This window comes from Hydra vulgaris, chromosome 13 (genome assembly GCF_038396675.1).
Source record: "Hydra vulgaris chromosome 13, alternate assembly HydraT2T_AEP".
Lineage (NCBI taxonomy): Eukaryota > Metazoa > Cnidaria > Hydrozoa > Anthoathecata > Hydridae > Hydra > Hydra vulgaris.
Genome location: NC_088932.1, coordinates 56,192,525 through 56,206,024, shown reverse-complemented (window position 1 = coordinate 56,206,024; position 13,500 = coordinate 56,192,525).

Below are 13,500 nucleotides of genomic sequence, written 5' to 3'. Positions count from 1 at the left end.
ATAATTATTTCTTAATTTATTACTTACAATGACTAACGTATTATGGATAATGAACATGAACCCATGAAGAGAATCCTGAAAAAAAGTGATCAATTAGGATAAGTCATTAAACAAAAAAAACAATAACAAAAATGTAAAAACCTACTTTAGAATGGTTTAGACATTGGGTGCAATAGACACTGGATGCAAAAGTTTACTTTTTCGCCACACATATCTATAAATAATAATATAACATTCTGAAACTAATAAACAAACATCTAAATTTTTATGAGTAAATTTATTCTTTAATCATTGTCTTCATATTCTATCTTATTTTCAACACTAACTATTATTAAATTTGTGTCGTAAATAAAGTAAAAATAATATATATTTATATATATATATATATATATATATATATATATATATATATATATATATATATATATATATATATATATATATATATATATATATATATATATATATATATATATCAGGGATGCAAAGTCCCAAAAGGACTCCGGCTTTATATCTCTACTTTTTCCAAGTCTGTAATGTTCAGAAGCTCTAAACATGATGGTTGATTTATGATCTGCTGTAAGAAAAAATTCATGAGATTTAATGACTTGAAACTTATTGTTTTTAAGCCTTGAGTACCGGAATCCTTGCCGCGATGATACTTAAGGACTACGGGTTCAATAAATGATTGTTCCGTTAACCTAAAAGTCTTTTTCCTATTAGTAGGCCATAAACTTATTAAATCAAATGTTCAATTGTCTCCGAAAAGCTTTTCGTAGCCGCAAACTAGTTTTATGGAAAACACTGTACCTTGCTAAAATTCGTCAACATCTAGATTTTGCAGTACAGGTCTGGTCTCCTCACCTAAAAAAAGATATTGTGATGATGGAGAAAGTGCAAAGGCGTGTAACAAAAATAATATCTGAGATAAAAAATTTACCATATGAGGAAAGATTACAAAAGCTGAAACTAACATCGCTTGAGGATTGCAGGAAACGAGGCGACTTAATCCAGCAGTTTAAACTTACTCAACAGATTGATGAAGTTAACTTCAAATTTTACTTCAAATTTTACTAAATTCAATAACAAATCACAATCTTCGTGGACACAATCAGCGATTAATTCTTCAACTAGTCAAAGGTTGCATTGAACGAGAAAACTTTTTTACAAATAGAGTAACAAAACACTGAAACGCTCTTTCAGAGCAAGCAGTTGATTCACCATCTGTACATTTATTTAAAGAATTTTTATTGTAACTTTCTTGATCAGCTGCTTTCTGCAGTTTAACTGGGTCAACATAGAGGAGCCTGATGTAGCTCCCCTTCATTGGTTTAAATTACATTTACACTACAAGATGTACATAGAATTGCTTTTGTATTCTTCAATATGAAAATGATAGGGCATGGATTCTTTTAATGCACACTTGTATTTATATAGACTTATACTAATTTTGAAATAAATAAATGAATATATAAATATATATATATATATATATATATATATATATATATATATATATATATATATATATATATATATATATATATATATATATATATATTTCAGTCAGATCAGGTTATCCTGCTACTGGTAACGTGTAACCCATTACAATCTGCTTCATGTCCTGCTGCCATGTAGGATACGCCTTTTTAGGCAAAGGCTAGGAGATGCCAACTCCGACTTAAAACACCCCCTGCTTTGGGGCTCTTAGTTGAGTAAAGGCTAAAGATGGTGTCTCGATAAAAATACTCATTTTGGGCAGATGTTAAATGCACCCGGCTACTGTCTTGTTGAAGGCCCCCTAGGCAAAGACTTAAGGGGTAAACAGATTCTATCTGTTGACAAGCTTTGCACCCCAACTTCATCTATTAGGCTGGCGCAGATGTATTTTTAATGCATTGTTTTCAGTTTAGGATGTTGAATGCTAGATCTTCTTGACTCAATGCATGGGTTTTGCTTGTGTCTATGTTTTTATGACTAGGCAACTCATTCTATTATCTCCTAATGAGTCTACAGCTCTAAAACTCAGTTTTATGGTTCTGAGGTCGGCTGATAGTCAGGTTTCCCGAACTCTGTGGTAGCTCTCAGACAGGCTGATTTCATCAACAGCTGAAAAATATCAAAGTATTAACAGTGCCATGTTGCGCATGGATGGCGTCCCTGTTTGTACTTTTGGTGTGCATTGCGGAGGCCACATTTGGAGCCCTTTGTTACGGCTTAGGGTTTATTAGTAGTAACGAGACATTTGCTTGGGCTATTAAACGGTGTTCTGAGTACTATCTATGCTTTGAGTCAAGTTCTTCAATCTAATTTAAAAATGAATAAAGTACCAAAAACTCTAAAACACAAAAAACCATCATCATCACCAAGTTCTCTAAACCTATCATTCACTAATATTCGTGGTCTTCGAAGTAACTTTTCTTCTGTTGAGTCTTATCTCTTGCAAAGTTCACCAGACCTACTTGCTTTTTGTTGGAATAATTTTAGTTTAGCTGTCTCATATGGTGATCTTAGTGATGATGGTTATCTTCCTTTAATTCATAAAGTCTCCAATAGTTACATGCTTAGCCTGGGCATTTACATTCGTAAGAATTCACCCATTTGTCGTGAAACTAGGTTTGAATCCACAGACTATTCTTTCATGTGCTTTCGTTTCGCACCACTTCACTCTATTGCCTTTCTCTTTTTTCTATATCGCTCTCCTTCATCTCAAGACTGCACTCTTTTTGACGTTATTTCTGATCATATTAACCAAGCCCTCTCTCTTTATCCATCAGCTAATATAATTGTTGTCGTTAACTTTAATGCTCACCACTCTGAATGGCTTGGCTCTAATGTCAGTGACTCTGCAGGCATTAAAGCCCACAACTTTTGCCTTTCTCAATCCCTAACTCAAATAGCCAACTTTCGAACTCGCTTTCCTGACAACCCGAATCATCTACCTTCTCTACTCGACTTATGTCTTGTTTCTGATCCTAGTCAGTGCTCAGTTTCTCCACATTTACCCTTAGGTTCTTCTGATCACAGTTTGATCTCTCTAAAACTAATATCTAATACTTTTTTATCACCTGAATCCCCCTTAATCGAACCTCTTACGACTACAGTAAAGATGATTGGGATTCTTTCCGTGATTTTCTTCGTGATGACCCTTGGGTAGAAATCTTTCGTCTTCCTGTCGACAAATGTGCTTCTTACATAACTTCGTGGATTCAGGCTGGCATGGAATCCTTTATTCCCTCTCGACGATTCCAGGTCAAGCCTCACTCTCCTCCACGGTTTTCCTCACACTGTGCTGCTGACAATCGAAACTGACAATCGAAATTGACAATCGAAACCGTTACTTCCATATTTATCAGCAAAACAATTCTCCAGAAAACAGGCGTCTGTTTATTACTGCTAGAAACAACTGTAAAAAGGTTTTGTCTAACGCCAAAACTCGCTATTCTTAGTTCATGAAATCTCGTATCTCATCTCAAAAATTAGGCTCTCGTGACTTCTGGAGAATCTTTAATAATATCAATAATAAGGGCAAATCTATAATTCCACCTCTCTTGAATGGTTCAGACTTTGCCACCAAACCCAAAGACAAAGCCGAATTGTTTGCTAAAAACTTTTCATCAATATCATCTCTTGATTCCATTAGTTGTGTTCTACCTGATATTGTCAACAAACTTGACATTCATATCACTCCAGCATCTGTATCTAAAGTGATTTCCTGTTTAGACTCTTCTACAGCTTATGCCCCGGACAACATACCTGTTATTGTCTTGCAAAAGTGTTCTCCGGAGCTGTCGTCTATACTCTCAAAACTATTCAGCAAGTGCTTATCAGAGTCTTGTTTTCCAGCCTGCTGGAAAGCGGCATCTGTTATCCCTATCTTCAAAAATTCTGGAGAGCGATCTGATTCGTCTAACTACCGTCCCATAAGTCTTCTTCCTAACATAAGCAAGGTTTTTGAATCTTTAATAAACAAACACTTAATTTCTCAACTTGAATCTAATAACTAACTTTCTGATCATCAATATGGATTTCGATCTTCTCGTTCTACAGCTGATTTGCTAACAATAATAACTGACAGGTTTTATTGTGCATTAGATGAAAGTTGAGAGGTTAAGGCCATAGCTCTTGACATTTCAAAAGCTTTTGATAAAGTTTGGCATGCTGGTCTTCTCCATAAGCTTTCTTCTTATGGTGTATCCGGTAACATCTTTAAGATCATTGAATCCTTCTTTTCCAATCGTAGCATAAAAGTTGTCCTCGATGGACAACACTCTTCTTCTTATTCTGTAACTTCAGGGGTTCCTCAAGGTTCTATCCTTGGCCCGATACTCTTTTTAATTTACATTAACAATCTTCCAGATATTCTCACATCTAAGATGGCATTGTTTGCTGATGATACTACCATTTATTCTTGTCGTGATAAGAAACCAACACCTTCTGATTGCTTGGAGGGGGCATTTGAGCTTGAAAAGGATCTCACTTCTGCTACAGCATGGGGCTCTCAGTGGCTGGTAAACTTTAATTCAGATAAAACTCATTTTTTTTAAACAATCGTTATCGCAATAATTTAGATCTTCCTATATTTATGAACGGTAATGTACTCGATGAGTCACCTACTCTTCATCTTCTAGGATTAACTCTTACTTCCAATCTTTCTTGGAAACCATATATCAAATCAGTTGCAAAATTAGCATCTACTAAGGTGGCATCTCTTTATCGAGCTTGTCACTTTCTTACTTCGGATTCTATTTTCTATCTCTATAAATCTCAAATCCGGCCTTGTATGGAACACTGTTGCCATATCTGGGGCGGATCTTCTAATGATGCTCTTTCTCTTTTAGACAAGGTGCAAAAACGCGTTGTAAACATAGTTGGACCTGCTCTTGCAGCCAACCTCCAACCATTATCACATCGTCGTAATGTTGCTTCTTTTTCTCTTTTCTACAAATACTATAATGGGCACTGCTCTAAAGAGCGAGCGTCTCTTGTGCCATCTACTATAATTCATTCTCGTGTTACTCGTCATTCAATTAAGTGTCATCATTTTTCTGCGACTGTTCCTAAGTGCTCCAAAAACGCTTTTTTGTCTAGTTTTTTCCTCGAACATCAGCTCTTTGGAATTCGCTTCCTTCATCTTGCTTTCCTGACTCATATAATTTGCAATCTTCTAAGTCGCCCGTCAATCGTTATCTTGCTCTACAATCTTCATCTTTTCTTTTTCAATAACTTCCAACTTTAATTAGTGGCTGCTTGCAGCTTTTTTGGAAGCGAAGATGTTAAATATATATATATATATATATATATATATAGATATATATATATATATATATATATATATATATATATATATATATATATATATATATATATATATATTTAATATTTAGGCTATGGGGTTACCTATAAATGATGCCAGTAGATAGAGGGACAGTGTGAGCTGAAAAGTTTAATAATAATTGACCATGGGGAGAAGATGTTGAGACCAAAACAATGTCAATTAAAAAAATTGAGTTAAAAAAAAAACATTTAAATTTATGCTATCTATGAGCAGGTACAGGATCATTGGAAAAACTTTACAGGATCATGGGAAAAACAATTTAAATTCAGAAATAAGCTTGCTTATCTGAAAGAACAATATTTGATTTTTTTACTTCAATCGAGTACTGTTGAGAATAAATGTATAATTAAACCAGAAAAAAATTGATGGTATATGCTTTTTGAATATTGAATATTATATTAACAATTCAGATTTACCATCATAATATGATAACAAAAACTGACATCATTTTTAATGGGAGATGGCAAAAAATTGACCAAGTTTGATAAAGGGGGATGGTGTTTAATAAACTGGGTCATCATCTGACATCATTATGCATAGATGACTGTATGATTTAGATAAAATAAGGAATCAATCTGCAAAACTTCTATTTAGAAAATGTAAAAAGAAACTTTTGTAACAATTTTATTGTTTTAATGTTATAAATATATATATATATATATATTATTTTTACTTTATTTACGACACCTTTTGATATACAACAAAACTTTACAAAGCTTACAATAATTCAGTTAAGATCCAATCTGAGTTATTGAAATATAATAAATTTAACATCAATAGAAAAGCTGTTTTCGAAACTTGAAGTTTCCTTCTTTTAAAATGTAAAAGTTTTGTCAAAAATGTTGAAAATAAAATTATGTTACTAATAAAATCAAGTTCAATAATGACAAACATTCTTACTGTAGTAAGAATTGTTACTAACTAACAAGTTTGAACAAATAAACAAATATAAAATAGTGAAAAAACAATGAACAAATATGAACTTTAATTTGAACTTTAACTAAATCTTGAGTTTGAATTAGCTGAGACTAATTTGTTCAAGCATAACCTTAAAAAATAAGTTTATATAATAAATTAATTGTATAACTAGTTATAGTATAATATATATATAACTTATATATAACTTAAACATATATATAACTTATATATAACTTATACATATAGTTAACTACCAGGAGTTATATGTATAACTATGTGCATTTCAAACCACTTTAGATCATATTACTTTGAAAACTGGACCCAGAGGTTTTATTTCTAATAAGACTGTGGCACTCCAGATTAAAAATTGAAAAGTTTCAGTAAATACCCTATTTTTGTTCCTCAATGTAGTTGGTAAGTCCCTTAAGTCTTAAGGACCTTATTATATCTAAAGTTAAAAGTCTCCCCCCTTTTTTTTTCTTTCTTTATAAAGAAAATTGGGAATTCTTTGACTTTCAAACCTGCATTTCATTGTGAAACACTGCAGTGCCTCATGCATGTATGCTTGGTTTTTGACAACATTTGAACTTGCATCAGTTAATTGTTTGCAGATAATATAATCTTGAACTATTTTCAATGTGATATCCTAACATGTCTATTTATTTTTTTTTTAAACATTTTCGCTTCCAACAAGGCTGCAAGCAGCCACTAATTAAAGTTGGAAGTTACTGAAAAAGAAAAGATGAAGATTGTAGAGCAAGATAACGATTGACTGACGACTTAAAAGATTGCAAATTATATGAGTCAGGAAGGCAAGATGAAGGAAGCGAATTCCAAAGAGCTGATGTTCGAGGAAAAAAACTAGACAAAAAAGCGTTTTTGGAGCACTTAGGAACAGTCACAGAAAAATGATGACACTTAATTGAATGACGAGTAACACGAGAATGAATTATAGTAGATGGCACAAGAGACGCTCGCTCTTTAGAGCAGTGCCCATTATAGTATTTGTAGAAAAGAGAAAGAGAAGCAACATTACGACGATGTGATAATGGTTAGAGGTTGGCTGCAAGAGCAGGTCCAACTATATTTACAACGCGTTTTTGCACCTTGTCTAAAAGAGAAAGAGCATCATTAGAAGATCCGCCCCAGATATGGCAACAGTATTCCATACAAGGCCGGATTTGAGATTTATAGAGATAGAGAATAGAACCCGAAGTAAAAAAGTGACGAGCTCAATAAAGAGATGCAACCTTAGCAGATGCTAATTTTGCAACTGATTTGATATATGGTTTCCAAGAAAGATTGGAAGTAAGAGTTAATCCTAGAAGATGAAGAGTAGGTGACTTATTGAGTACATCACCATTCATAAATATAGGAAGATCTAAATTATTGCGATAACGATTGGCTGAAAAAATTGAGTTTTATCTGAATTAAAGTTCACCAGCCACTGAGAGCCCCATGCTGTAGCAGAAGTAAGATCCTTTTCAAGCTCAAATGCCCGAAGCCGCTTTTCAGCAGGCTGGAAAACAAGACTCTGATAATCACTTGCTGAATAGTTTTGAGAGTATAGACAACAGCTCCGGAGAACACTTTTGCAAGACAATAACAGGTATGTTGTCCGGGGCACAAGCTGTAGAAGAGTCTAGGCAGGAAATCACTTTAGATACAGATGCTGGAGTGATATGAATGTCAAGTTTGTTGACAATATCAGGTAGAACACAACTAATGGAATCAAGAGATGATATTGATGAAAAGTTTTTAGCAAACAATTCGGCTTTGTCTTTGGGTTTGGTGGCAAAGTCTGAACCATTCAAGAGAGGTGGAATTATAGATTTGCCCTTATTATTGATATTATTAAAGATTCTCCAGAAGTCACGAGAGCCTAATTTTTGAGATGAGATACGAGATTTCATGAACTAAGAATAGCGGGTTTTGGCGTTAGACAAAACCTTTTTACAATTGTTTCTAGCAGTGATAAACAGACGCCTGTTTTCTGGAGAATTGTTTTGCTGATAAATATGGAAGTAACGGTTTCGATTGGCAATCGCAGCAGCACAGTGTGAAGAAAACCATGGAGGAGAGTGAGGCTTGACCTGGAATCGTCAAGAGGGAATAAAAGATTCAATTTGCACAAATCTTAATATTATTTCTATAAAGAAAGATAAGCATTATTTGTGGTGCTTACATACTTGCTTGCCATTCTCTAAAATAATATAAAATATATTTACACAATATAAATGTAACCTCGCCGCAATGCAATGTCGATTTTAAAATTTAAGGTTTTTTAGTTTCCAGCCTTCAAATAAATTCCCATGCAAATCCCACAAGAAACCCACGTAGGATTTCCCATGTGTGTAAATACCATATGGTTCCCACATGTAACCCATGTGGGATTACCCACATGGGTTTAAGGTGACAAATTTCCATACGGATACCACATGGGAAAATCCGTCCCACGTAAATACCATCAATCCCACACGGAACCCACGTGGAACCCATGTGGGACGCGGTTTTATTTTTCACTGGGATAGAGCTTATAAAATAAACAACACTAGTCTTGGTCTTTGTCATGATATTAACGATCTTTTTAAAGTTCTCAAACGTAACTTGTACCTGTCTTGGTTGATTAAGAAAACCCATAGCTCTTATATTACCAAGACCAATATCAACATTTCATCGCGTTCGGAAAACCTACAAAATTATCAATATTTTAAACTTCCTTATATTGGAAAAGTATCTGATATAACCAAACAAAGACTAAACGCAATCATTAAAAGATATTGTAAATCTGTCACTTGTCAATCGTAAGATTGGTTTTTACTTCATTTAAAATTTCAAAATTTTTTACCGCAAAAGATTCCTTTCCTACAGACTTTAATTCATTCGTTGTCTATAAATTTGAATACGCAGGCTCTAAATCCTGTTATATTGGCAAAACTACTCGCCATTTAAAGACACTAATAATCGAGCACCAAAAAAGGGATTAAATCTCACACGTTTATAAACATATTCATTCGAATGAAAGCTGTTTTAATAGTTTTAACCATGCTAGTTTTTCAATTTTGGATTCAGCCTCTAACAAATTTATATTAAAACTCAAAGAAAGCATGTACATAGAGTGGGAAAAATCCACTATTAATAAACAAATGAACCATGTAAAAATGACAGTTTCAATCTAGTTCCTTTTAGCATTACCGGTTCTTTTATCTTTTTAAAATATTTGTTACATTATTTAATTGCATTTTTATTGTATTTTTTATTATGAGTAATCTATTAATTTAACTTAACTTTACTAATTTGATTTAAGCATTTTAATATATTTTAACTGATGATGGTAGAGTCGAAACACGTATTTTACAAAATAAACGATTTTAACAAAAACTAAAAAAATTGTCTTATTTATTAGCATATATATCAATGGATCCATTCCGAACTCCGTCTCGTCGGATTTTTCTCGGTTTTTCGGAGTTTCGGAGTTCGAGAGAAATCGAGAAACCTCGACGGAACTTCGACGAGGTTTTTAGAAAATATCAATTTTTACTCGTAAAATAATTAAGTTCTTATTTTATTTCTACGCTGCTTTTACAATAGTTTATGTTTTTTCAAAATATAAGTGTTCTTCTTTTTCAATATTAACATCACAAAGCAATTAGTAATGCACAGTAGGCCAGGTGGTGGCGGTAGAAAAAACCTCAAAAAAAGCTTATTCTATTCAAAACCATATAATAAAACATTCTCGTACTTTTCCATTGTACTATTTCCAAAACTCTTTTGAGTATAATAGTATCTTTTTAATAATAGAAGTTTTTAAATCCACAAAAATCAGTTGTGGCATAATAAAATGTGATGCATAATAAAATATCTTTTTTTGTCAAAAAAGCAAGAATTTTTTAATTTTTAAGCTAAGATATTGTAAACAGAAACTTTTAAAATATTATGCGTGTGTGATATTAGTTAATGTATTTTAACTATTTAATAGTTTACCTTAACAAAAATTTTTTTTAATCAGGATCATTATTTATAATATATACAACCACTGGTCTCAAAATAACGAGGTAAGTTTTAAACATATAATACATTTTTTATTTACAATAATGTCGTATATCGTATGATCAAAATAATTTTGTCCAATATTCGGCCCACTGTGCATTGTGACGAAATTGTGTAATAAAACGTTATCACTGATAATAAATAATAATAATTAATGTTTCATTATACTTACCTATTAGAATAAATAACTTAACTAATAACTTAAAATGTGATAACTTATCACAATTAAAATAAAATTAAAAACAAATACCTGTCACAGTCAAATTGATAATTTTCCTTTTATAGAGAAAAATGGTTTCAGAAGCGTGGAAATACTTTGATAAAGTTGTGGTAAATGATAAGAAATACGGAGATTGCAAAAAATGCCATAAAAGAATCGCTTGTCCAGGAGACAGCACAAACGGCCTAATTGGTCACGTCAAAAGTTGCAAGAAAATAGATTTAAAACCATCCAGTTCCAGACCAGTTTTGACTAAGATGTCGTTAAACTATCTTCTTGCCAAGTTGACAGCTCTTGATGGATATTTGATTAGGTCCGTAACTCAATCTGAAACACTTAGAATGCTGTTTGAAAGTTATGGGCATAGTTTGCCTAAGTCAGGGTTCCTATTTTCAGAAAAAATTATGATGTTTCATGCTGAAACCAAATGTTTAATGATCGCTGAATTGGCTAGATTGAAAGCAAAAGGAGAAAAATTTGGACTAACAGGTGACAAATGGTGTAGCAATAGAGGTAGAAGTTACTACAATTTAAATGTTCATCACGACCCAACATATTGTTTAGGAATGGTAAGATTGCCAACTCCGAGTTCAACCGAAACATTAAACATTTTGATAATGCAAAAATTAAAAGAATTCGGTATAGATGATGAAGATGTTGCAGGTAAAACTACGGATGGCTGTAGCTGGATGGTGAAATTGGATACCATATTTAAGTTTTCAAATCAAATCTGCCAGAATCATTCAATTCATTTGAGTGTTTGTGATTTGATGTATGCTAAAAAAGATTGTCGCGAAACTGTGAACAAAGAAACTGAATCGGATATTGAAACAGAAACGGAAACTGATGGAGAGACTGAAGAAGAGTTTTTTATTGAATATTTGGAGAATGAGATTGAATATGAAGAAAATATCGAAAAAAATCTACAGAAACTTCGAATACTAATTAAGCTTTTAAAATATTCATCGTTTCGATATGAAGTTCTTAAAAGAACAATACACAAAATTTACGGATCTTCGCATGACAAAGGACTGTTGCTCGACAACCCCACTAGATGGAACAGTGTTTTTCAGATGATCAAAAGATTTTTGGATTGCTTAGAAGCTGTAAAAAAAACACTCGAAGAACTAAACTACTTAAACTTGTTAGATGAAATTGACTTGGATTTGTGTGACATCATTATGGAAATATTAGTAAGGAAATTGAAGGTTGTAGAAACTAACCTCAGTTCTAATTTTGCAGAGGCGTTAATCTCCAGATACAAAAATTGTAAAAACATTATGTTTGTATCATTGAGTCGTTATTTGCACAATCCCGATTTTTTAAAAATAAAAACCACACATTTTTTTACGCTTCTAAAAAAGATATTCAAGTTTGTGCTGCAAAATTATTTGATCAACTATTTGCAACAAAAGAAAATAGTCTCCAAACAAAATCAGATGATTGCGCTAAAAGCAAACAAGAAGAACCATCACAATCGACATCTTTTTTTATCGAAATTCAAGAAGTTTTATATCAAAACCAATCAACAGCTAAAAAGCCAAAAAAATCAAGACCTTCACCAATCAGTTAAAAGAATACGAAGTAACTGGTGTAAAATCAGTAGCAATTTTGAAATTTGAACAAGCCATCCACAAAATTCAAGCAACTTCCTCGGAAGCAGAAAGAGTTTTCTCTTCGTCTTCCAGATTTGTCACAAAGTTTCGTAGTTCGCTTTCTGACGAAATGATAGATGTTTTAATCTTTTTAAAATATTATTTTAAAAGATCTTCAGAATAAATACCTTTTTTAAATTTTTTTTTAGTTTTTACTATAGGTACCCCAAGAAGTCTTTATTACAGAGCACCGCGGAAGGGCTTTTAACTGAAAGTTCACGCCTTCTTCCTAACCGATGCCGATTAGAAAGCCATTTATTAGATATAACTTGTTCGTTAAAAGATTGTGACAAGAAAAATATTTAAGTACTAAGAAATATAACAATATAAATTTTTTAAAAATTTATTATTAATTATAAATCGAAATATATAAAATTAAAAAAAATAAATAAAAGAACAGTGTTTAATTATCAATTCGATAGTTTAATTTTTTAATTTATTACAAAGTTTTCTCGAAACTCCGATTTTTTCTCGATTTTGGATCCTTTGATATATATATATATATATATATATATATATATATATATATATATATATATATATATATATATATATATATATATATATATATATATATATATATATATATATATATATATATATATATATATATATATATATATATATATATATATATATATATATATATGAAGAGCGCTCGTGAAGTGAGCGCTCTACCACTACACGACTACTGTATCTGATTTTTACTAATATCACAATTGAATTAAAAAAAGTTTCTGTTTGGTTTGAACAAAATATATTATCTCTAAATATGGAAAAAACTAAATCGTTAAAGTTTCTTTAGCTTTATCAGAAACACAAAGCTCACGCAATAAACAGCACATACGTATAATCCGAAATAAAGTATCAAAAAATATAGGCCTCCTATAAAAAGCCAAAAAGTTGTTAAACCAAACCGGTTTGAAATTCGTTTACTTTGTTTATACTTATTGCTATTTAAATTACGCTAACGTTGCTTGGTGCAATGCTAACGTTGCTTGGTGTAACGCTAACGTTGCTTGGCGCAGCATTAATGTATCTAAAAATAATATGCTGCTAATTAAACAAAAACGCGCTGTAAGAATTATTGGAAATGCTTCTCGCTTCTCGTTTCTCACACGCTAAATTTCTTTTTAATAAATTCAAAATACTCAACATAATGAAATAAACCTTTATCAAATTCTTATACTTATGTTCAAAGTTAATAATAAAATGGCGCCCATCTTATTTAATTTATTTAAAAATAAAAAATAAATCATTAATACACAACATGATTTTCAAATAACAAATATATTCAACTAAAAATAAATTTTTCTGCG